At 42.4% G+C, this 9233-nt stretch overlaps 6 non-coding genes across 6 annotated transcripts; 3 read left to right on the top strand and 3 right to left on the bottom strand.

Annotated features, from left to right (window-relative positions):
- Window positions 1-2236: 2236 nt before the first annotated feature.
- On the bottom strand, window positions 2237-2308 carry trnaq-cug (transfer RNA glutamine (anticodon CUG)). The gene has a single exon. It is a non-coding gene; the product is annotated as a tRNA-Gln (tRNA).
- A 3252-nt stretch (window positions 2309-5560) lies between these two features.
- On the top strand, window positions 5561-5633 carry trnak-uuu (transfer RNA lysine (anticodon UUU)). Its single transcript has one exon. It is a non-coding gene; the product is annotated as a tRNA-Lys (tRNA).
- A 415-nt stretch (window positions 5634-6048) lies between these two features.
- On the bottom strand, window positions 6049-6121 carry trnam-cau (transfer RNA methionine (anticodon CAU)). The gene has a single exon. It is a non-coding gene; the product is annotated as a tRNA-Met (tRNA).
- Window positions 6122-7022: 901 nt separating this feature from the next.
- On the top strand, window positions 7023-7105 carry trnal-cag (transfer RNA leucine (anticodon CAG)). Its single transcript has one exon. It is a non-coding gene; the product is annotated as a tRNA-Leu (tRNA).
- A 391-nt stretch (window positions 7106-7496) lies between these two features.
- Window positions 7497-7570, top strand: trnan-guu (transfer RNA asparagine (anticodon GUU)). The gene has a single exon. It is a non-coding gene; the product is annotated as a tRNA-Asn (tRNA).
- Window positions 7571-7979: 409 nt separating this feature from the next.
- trnae-cuc (transfer RNA glutamic acid (anticodon CUC)) lies at window positions 7980-8051 on the bottom strand. Its single transcript has one exon. It is a non-coding gene; the product is annotated as a tRNA-Glu (tRNA).
- Between the last annotated feature and the right edge of the window lie 1182 nt (window positions 8052-9233).

Here is a 9233-nt window from a genome sequence, read left to right as displayed (position 1 = left end):
CTCCGTGTGACACATTACTTTTGTTACTTAAAGTACATTTAGCTGTTAATATTTACTACCTTAGTACTTTTTTTTTTTCACTGCTTGACATTTACCTTTACATTCTCCACTCCCTCCCTTTTGGGTGAGGAGAATATCTCCAAATTAAAACAATAAAAGCATCTTTCTCCTGACTGCAGCAGAAATAAATTTAATATCTACTCACATTTGTCAACGGGTCTCTGGAGCACAGGCAGCGTCCCACCTGTGTGACCTCATGTTGCAGTGGATTGTGGGATACGCTTCATGCTGGAAGCTGTACTTTATATTCTAGCTGAAAGAAATAAAGGGGATGCATGGGATTACCCATAGACTGTATAGATATTGATTATATTATTAATATTAACGGTCTATGGGATTACCCCCTTTCTGGTTTACATGTCCCTGACTCTGCTGAATTACTTTAGGCCCGGTGTATTATAATCCACCAATAGAAGTATTTTAACTCTGCTGGCCGGCTCCATTGCACGTGTAACGTAAGAGGAGCTGATGTTCAACACTACGCTTCACCAGAATCACCAAACTGGCGACAGCGGCCAGAGAGCAGCGTGGTGGTGCGTATTGGAGAGTTGTCGCTCCTATCCCATCCCGGGCTTCAGTGTTGCCGGGTAGACCTGACCGGACTCCAGACCAACCAAAGAGATCTAATATTGGGGTTTGCAGCTGAGTTAACCACACAGGCCTATTACAGCCAGAACTTAACTATCTGCTCTACAAGCGGACAAACACTATAGTCTGTATGTTTTTTTCGAGGTGTGTGCAGCCCTTTCACACAGAAAAGGATCATAAGTGTCTGTATGTCTTTTACATTAAACTACCGATATACAGGAAACGACTTCATGACTGTCAGTGAGCGGATCTGCAGTTTTGGTTTTGAGAGTTTTATTTCTTGTTTCCCTCCCCTGCGTCCTCTGACAACAGCTGACAGTAGATCAACGTTTTCACGATGCTGTGCCAGCTCCAAAAAACTGAAGAAACAACAACATTCCAGGGAACAGATGCTCCGCTAACTAGGGTTAGGCCCAGACTAGCAGCTAGCTTCTACAGCTAATGTTCCCAGCCCAGACTAGAAGCTAGCTTCTTCACACCTAAACAGCCCGTATGAGCAGACGTATGTGAATAATTTAGCCAGCCTCCTATATACGTTGTCCTAGGGAAAGGGGGGGGGGGGCAATTCATTTTCCCAAGGGGCCACATGAGAAACAGGGGCTGTTATGGAGGAAGTATCAAGGTAGTAAGTATTAACAGCTAAAAGTACAACGTATACGTTGATGTATGTCACATGGAGGCCACTTGGAGAGATACCTGCTGCTGTACAAGCTGCTGATCTTTAGCTCATTAGATGGTCAGTTAGCTCCATCTAGTGGACAGATAGTAGAACTCCATCATCTGATGGGGGACTTCTCTCACACTGACTGGCTCTGGGAACAGGTTGGACAGGTTCTGACGTCTCTCTGACTCTGAAGTTATGAAGATGTCACGGCGTCATCGGATCAAATGCACATCAACACCAGAAATTCATACGTTGTAGAATTATTCTATTAATGTCAAGAAGTAACACAGTTGTAGAAGAAAGACATCCCTTTATACGTATATCTGGTGAGGGGACATTCACATTGTTCACTCAGTTTGGAACATTTAATACACACTGGACAGTGAGGTATTGGCAGAGGTGGAAAATAAGGAAATACATTACTTACGCTACTGTAATGAGCAGTTTTGTTGTGTATTTTTCAAGTATCTTTTAAAATGTACTTGATTTTAAGGTGAAGGATTGTATTTTGCTACATTACAAATCCTATATTGAAGACCCATCTCTTCTGTTCTGCCTATCCTTAGTTTTTTATTTTATTTTATTTTTTTATCTACTGTGTCTAATCTACCAAACAACAATAACTGGAGAGTATCCATTTAAACATGGCTGACTTCCAGTATGTCAGTAATGAAGAGAGGAATGTTTGGACATATTACAGATTCATTTTATTTTGATTAAACCTTTATTTAACCAGGAACAATCCCATTGAGCAACAGTAACTCTTCTTCCAGGGAGTCCTGCCAAGACAGACGGCAATAAGTTTCATAATACACAAAAGACAGGACAATGGTTCCATACTACACCACAAATCTCTATAGATACTACAACACAAACAAGATATTACACTTAACTTCAACCGAAGCATACATGAAACTTAAAAACAGGTTCCACTGAGATTTGAACTCAGATTGCTGGATTCAGAGTCCAGAGTGCTAACCATTACACCATGGAACCTTTAAAAGTGTTGCAAGGGTTTGCTAGGCAGTTTCTTTTATAATATCCACATGTGTGCTATTGTAGGCACACAACGATCACAACAAAGATGAAAAAGCAACAATTAGGCCTAAGTCCTAAGCGTTCTAGCTCAAAAAGTAGAATGGGAGCCAGAGTGTTCAGCTCCTCTCCTGTGGAACCAGGTTCCAGTTTGGGTTCAGGAGGCAGACTCCATCTCCACATGTAAGAGTAGGCTTAAGACTTTCCTCTTTGATAAATCCTATAGGTAGGGCTGGCTTGGGTGAGTCCTGAACCATCCCTTAGTTGTGCTGCTATAGGCCTAGACTGCCGGGGGACTTCCCATGATGCACTAGGTACCTCTCTCCTCCTCCGTCTCTCCATCTGTATGCAACCTCATATGCCTTTGAGATACAAGAACTTCTTCACTTGCGTAAATAGCCTATTTGTGCAAACAAAAGGTGGAAACAGATGATCTTAAGTGTAGGCTTTGGTGATTTTATTACCCCTAAAGTGTCTGCCAGTGCTTAGCATTATTAGCACCACCCTCAAACCATCTGAGCTAACCGGCCTGCTTTTTAAGTGTTTGAAAAAGAAAGATTTCCGGAAACAAACCAGGCGAAATCAAGCAAAATTGGGCCAGTTCTGGATGGGCTACCTGGTTGTGTATGGTTTGTAGGGACTGCATATGTTTTCGGCCTTGCAAAAAAGACATGGGAATCCAAGCCAAGATGCTACATGCTCCCATTCTATATCTGGAAGTAGACAGGAGCTTCTAACCACGAAAGGACTCGAACCCTCAATCTTCTGAGCCGAAGTCAGACACCTTGTCAATAAGGCCACATGGTTGCAAAAAAAAAGGAATATTTCCAAATCTGAATTGCCACGGTTTATCTGAAATTCAAGCGCAAGGTAACATTTGTAAAAAAGGCAGACTAATTAGGTGGCCAGTTAGCTTTTGGTGAAGGAAATAGATTGAATGCTAGGCACATTAGTTACCTGTGACTCATATTTGCACTTACTGAGTAGACAACCTTACAACTGTATGTTTTTGGCCTTGCTACAAAAGACGTGGAAAGTAGAGCTATAGAGATTGAGACTTGTTTTGCGCTGATGGCCAATTTGTGCATAAAAAAGGTGGATACAGATGATCTTGGGCGTAGGGTTTGGCGATTTTAGTACCCCTAAAGTGTCTGCCGGTGCTTAGCATTTTTAGCACCACACTCAAACAATCTGAGCTAACCGGCCTGCTTTTTAACTGTTTAAAAAGAACAGATGTCCAGAAACAATTAAGGCCAAATTGAGCAAAATTGGCCGAGTTCTGGATGAGCTGGATGAGTTGTACACTTTGGCAATTCTGAACACTTTCAGACACTGTTGTATCATGTAAGTAACATGCACAAGTCTTTAAAAAGAATTGTGGCTGTTTTTCATGCAGGTTTGCATCATAACAATGCGGGTGCTATCTCTAAATGAACAATGGCCAACCTACATCCATCTTTATAGCACCCAAATCTCTGTGCTGATCTCCCTGCTTGGATGGCAAGTCATCTGGTGGATTTTTCCCGTCAAGAGGAAGCGGATCAAGAGGGAGAGTTGTTTTATTGTTTTCACCAGCAATAAAGTTTATTTGTCCACAAATTGCAATAGGTTATCAACGTTTTCAGCGAAAAAGAATACCACAGCTCAAGTCCCTGGTAAGGCAACAGCTTGATTGTGTGATATGTATGAAGTGCTCGCTAACGTCATCTGTCATGCAGGTTTGCAGGATGTTCACAGTCTGCTAGTGGCCATGATGAGTTGGGACTTTGAGCTTTTTAACCGTTTTGGTCAATTTAGCCAATTTTCAACCAGTTTGTGCAATAACAATTGGTGTTCTCAGGCATTGTGCAAATTATGGTCTACCATCCAGACCATACGGACCACGGTCTGCTGTCCAGAAGACCGTGATCATGGCAACAGCTTAATGGTCTTCATTTACTTAAACTTCAATCTGTAGTTCAGGAGATTATTTTTGTAGCTTCAGAAGCCTGCGTAGCTTCAGAAGCCTGCGTAGCTCAGTCGGTAGAGCATCAGACTTTTAATCTGAGGGTCCAGGGTTCAAGTCCCTGTTCAGGTGTAGAGTTGAAGTTCTTGAACACTTCAGATACTGACATATTGTTTGTGTTCCATCCATAAGTCTTTAAAAAGAATTGTGGCTGTTTTTCAAGCAGGTTTGCATCATAACAATGTTGCTGGTAAGTCTAAATGAACAATGGGCAACCTATGTCCATCTTGCTAGCACCCAAATCTCTGTACTCATCTCCCTGCTTGGATAGAAGGTCATCTGGTGCATTTTTCTTGTCACGAGGGCAAAGTGTTGTGGTCTGGTGCATTCCCCAACCTTTGTCGTGTCTTCCCTTTCTTCTGTGTGTCTTGTCTGTCTTGCCGTGAGGGCGTTCCAGGGGATCTAGAGGCGTGGCTTTCCATCTACGTTCCGTCATCCTCTCAGCATTTCCTCATCACTCATCACCCACTGCAATACATAAACCCGGGCTGACCGCCTCTTCAACGCCAGATCATTACATGCACTATTGTGGTAACTGGGCTCCTAGTCATTTGCGCCTGTGTTGTTGTTTGTTGTTGTATTCTAGTACTAACTCTGCCTCTCCTTAGATCCATCCGTTGTCCCTCCGAGCTGCCTTCCTCCCTCACGCCGACCAGCCACCTGTCTACACCAGTGTTTGAACCCCTCCGCACTCATTAAACATGCCTTTTGTATCTCTATGGTTCTGGGTCTTACTAACTGTTAACACTAAGAGTATAGAAGCGGAACCAGAGGGAGAGTTGTTTTTTTGCACCCACCAGCAATAAAGTTTACTTGTCTATAGCCATAAAATTGCATTAGGCTGTCAACGTTTTGAGCAAAAAAGAAAACCACAGCTCAAGTCCCTGGTAAGGCAACAGCTTGATTCTGGGATATGTATGAAGTGCTCGCTATCGTCATCTGCCATGCAGGTTTGCAGGATGTTCACAATCTGCAAGTGGCCATGATGAGTTGGGACTTTGAGCTTTTTAACCGTTTTGGTCAATTTAGCTAATTTTCAACCAGTTTGTGCAATAACATTTGGTGTTCTCAGGCAATGTGCAAATTATGGTCTACCCTCCTGCTGTCCAGAAGACCGTGATCATTGCAACAGCTTTTTGGTCTTCATTTACTTGCACTTTAATTTGTAGTTCAGGAGATTGTTTTTCCCACAGTCCTCTGATTTAGAAGCCTGGGTAGCTCAGTCGGTAGAGCATCAGACTTTTAATCTGAGGGTCCAGGGTTCAAGTCCCTGTTCAGGTGTACAGTTGCAAACTCTGCTAGATGAGTTGTCCATTTGACATACCTGTATGGACATGGACCAATTCAGACACTATCATACCATGTGTTCCATGCACAAGTCTTTAAAAAGAATTGTGACTGTTTTTCAAGCAGGTTTGTATCATAACAATGTTGCTGGTAAGTCTAAATGAACAATGGGCAACCTACGTCCATCTTGCTAGCACCCAAATCTCTGTACTCATCTCCCTTCTTGGATAGTATGTCCAAGGACATAACACATATGTTTTCATTGGTTTGCTACCACTCTTAAATAATTCCTTTCATTGTATCAATCTCAGAAATAACCAAAGAATGACAAATTCCATTCATTTGCTTGTGCCAGTGTTCAACCACCTGTCACTGTATTTTCAGCAGCAGTAGTGTTTTTTAAAACACCTGCCCCGTGTGAGAGTTGAACTCACGACCTTCAGATTATGAGACTGACGCGCTGCCTACTGCGCCAACGAGGCTATGAAAGGTATTGTAATGGTTCGCAAAATTTCAGAAAAACTAACAATTTGGTCGTCAATCTTCACAAAAACAATGTATCTGGAAACCTATGTACTCACACAAAGGCTAAAATTGACCCTAGATGCTTTGTCATGACCCCATGAAAAGGCCAGGACAAAAGACCGTGTGCAAAGGTTGAAGGAAATGCGAGAATATGACCACAACAAAAGAAATGATAATTCAATGATGGTGGTAGTCAGCTTGGGAAAAGGCTTTAGCTTATGACAAGATAAACAGATTGCACCATTGTGCTACTCATTAGTGTGTCTACTTCAGTTATGTATTGAAGCACATCCTTAGAGCTAATGGCCCTCATTTATTAACCTAACGTACGACAGGCTTCACGTGAGATTCATGAAACGTTCGTTTCACACCAATCAGAGCGTAAGAATAATCGTACATTGATAAATGCAGCGGCTGGAAACGATTGTAATTTAAATATCACGCCCCAATATATTCTCAGTTTTGAGGCCTCGCCTCTATTATTTATGACATGGCCAGACATAATCCGGCTAAGAAGCGGCACTTTTCAGAGGTGGGGATTTAAAGCCTGACATCCCAGGTGCTCTGGTGCAGCCAGATACCACCAGGCCCAGGGGAATATGCCGCCTAAGAAAAATGCAATCCTACCCGATGAGAAGAATAAACATTGTGAAAATAACAAAAATATGAATACATTAAACATATACGGGCATTGAACATATTGCTGCAGTCTCAGTCTTTGGATGGTATAGGTAGCGCCCCGTCAGACACGTCATGATATAGCAGGTTCTCATGACTGAGAACCTACTATATCATGACATGTTTAATTTACTATATAATAATTTTTGAGACAGGTCCTACTGAAGATCTGTTGTATCAGTCAGGATGGCCGAGCGGTCCAAGGCACTGCGTTCAGGTCGCAGTCTCCACTGGAGGTGTGGGTTCAAATCCCACTTCTGACAACTAGTATTTTCATTTGGAACTAATGTCTAAGAGTTGATATTGGGAATAAAGAACTTAGCAGTTCTTTGTATTTAAGAGGACATGAATGTGCATGAGAAACGCAATTCCAAGTGCAGCGTTTTGTGAGCATCTTTATTGTCAACACATGTTAACTTCCTTAGGGGCCCGTAGTGGATGAAATGGTAAAACACTTGGCCCTGGATGCATAGAATTCCTGCCATATTGAGCGACAAAGTTTGGGTGTCCTGAAAAAAGGGTCTTGAACTCTATCTCGCCGACCTCTTTTTTTTACTGTTTCTTGTTATGTCACGGCAAGAAGTATTATGCTTTTGAGTCGTTTGTCCATCTCTACATCAGAATCAGAAATAAAAAAAACATCAGATATATGCAGTCTCTGTGGCGCAATAGGTCAGCGCAGTCGGCTGTTAACCGAAAGGATGGTGGTTCAAGTCCACCCAGGGACGTTTGATGCTTAAATAATCTGGAGTGAGCCAACTCTAGGGTTTATCATTCTGCAGGTGAATAAAGAGCAGCTCAAAGATAACCCAAGTGGCCTTACCTTTATCTGAAGGTACAGTTCTGAAAACCATGTACTGTACATATTAATCTTTACGGTCATTGGTATGCAGGTCACTTGATGTAATACAAGCAAATACATAAGGCCAGACAGAGACAAAAAGTGAGAGAAAAGAAAAAGAGACTAGCTGTCTAAAGGATAACCAGTTGAGATTGTGTGCGTCTTTGAGAACTGTAAGTCATATAACTGATGTTGTCAGTTCATTTAAACTAATGAGGAAGAATTTGACAGATGAAAATCAAGTCCAGGAACTTATTCTTTCAAACATCATACCTGAGTCTCTCAAGTCCTGACCATTCCCTGACCGGGAATCGAACCCGGGCCGCGGCGGTGAGAGCGCCGAATCCTAGCCACTAGACCATCAGGGAGTCACATCTTTCAAATTTATCTTTGTAGATGTGAGTTTTCTTTTCACTTACTGGAATGACTCATATTGTATTAGGCGAGGAATGGCGCCTGGCTAGAGCTTCAGAAGGAAGGCCATGACAGATTACACATCTGTCACATAGTCAGTTTGTATTCTTAAATACCAAGTCTCTTGCTGTTCCTTGACTAGTTGGCCACCCCTGCTTTGCATCGCTCCAGGTATGTAGAAAAAAAAACTGTTATGCACCTTTGCATTGCGCTAAAATGTCAAAATTTGGACCTGAATCCAACAATAACATTACTTGACACTCACATACATTGGTTTTCAGTTAAAAATGTTGGTTAGGGGTTTAGTTACTGCTTGAATTGTTACTGAGATGGAGGCAGATGAAGTGTTTATGACCCATCAATGATGACAAAAGGATACATCCTCTGTCGGGGTCTGATTTAAAGGAAATGGTACTGTGGGAAAATAATACAATGACTGAGGTGGTGATGAACAGGGCACTCAGGAACGGCCACGTAAAAGCTGGCTTAAAGTATATGCTGAATTAACCAAAGACTAAATAAGAGTGTGTGTGTGTGTGACATATTATACATTATGCTTTGCAGCTGGGGTACGGCTAGGAGGGAGAGAACAGGAAGGGCTATCTTAGTCAGATAAGCTACAGTGAGCACGAGAAGAGGAGATGGTGAGGCCAAGGACACTGAAGTTCGAGGACGGTCTGATAACTCAGAGAACAGGACGTACAAACTAAGAAGGGAGTGAACATAGCTGTCTTGTGAAGTAAATGATAACTGAAAATAATAGACAGGCAAGAAGGAAGAGGCAGAGCAGGGATTGTACCCCAGCAACAGTATAGCTGACCAATCAGGCCCCACAAGGGGAACCAATATAACCCTGAGCACGCTATTGTTTAAGTGCCTTTTTGGGAACCTCTGTACTAGACAAGTTTCCATCAGGTCCGTGCACGTTTAACTGCCCGGAAACGCATTTCATCTGTTGACCACAAGAATAAACGCTGTGTTAATTCATCATGGAGTCAGTTGTCAGTTTATAGAAGGATTTCTCCAACAAATTTGGTGACCCCGGACGTGATAACGTAATTGGACAGGAGAATCCAACTGGACCTTGGCATTGTGTCCACGGTCCGGTTCAGCTCAGCCACCGGACTGACATCCCG

The sequence above is a fragment of the Etheostoma spectabile genome, unplaced genomic scaffold (genome assembly GCF_008692095.1).
Source record: "Etheostoma spectabile isolate EspeVRDwgs_2016 unplaced genomic scaffold, UIUC_Espe_1.0 scaffold00018344, whole genome shotgun sequence".
NCBI classification, from domain to species: Eukaryota; Metazoa; Chordata; class Actinopteri; order Perciformes; family Percidae; genus Etheostoma; species Etheostoma spectabile.
The sequence above is the reverse complement of the archived record's forward strand: the minus strand, read 5'-3'. Positions and strand labels throughout refer to the sequence as shown.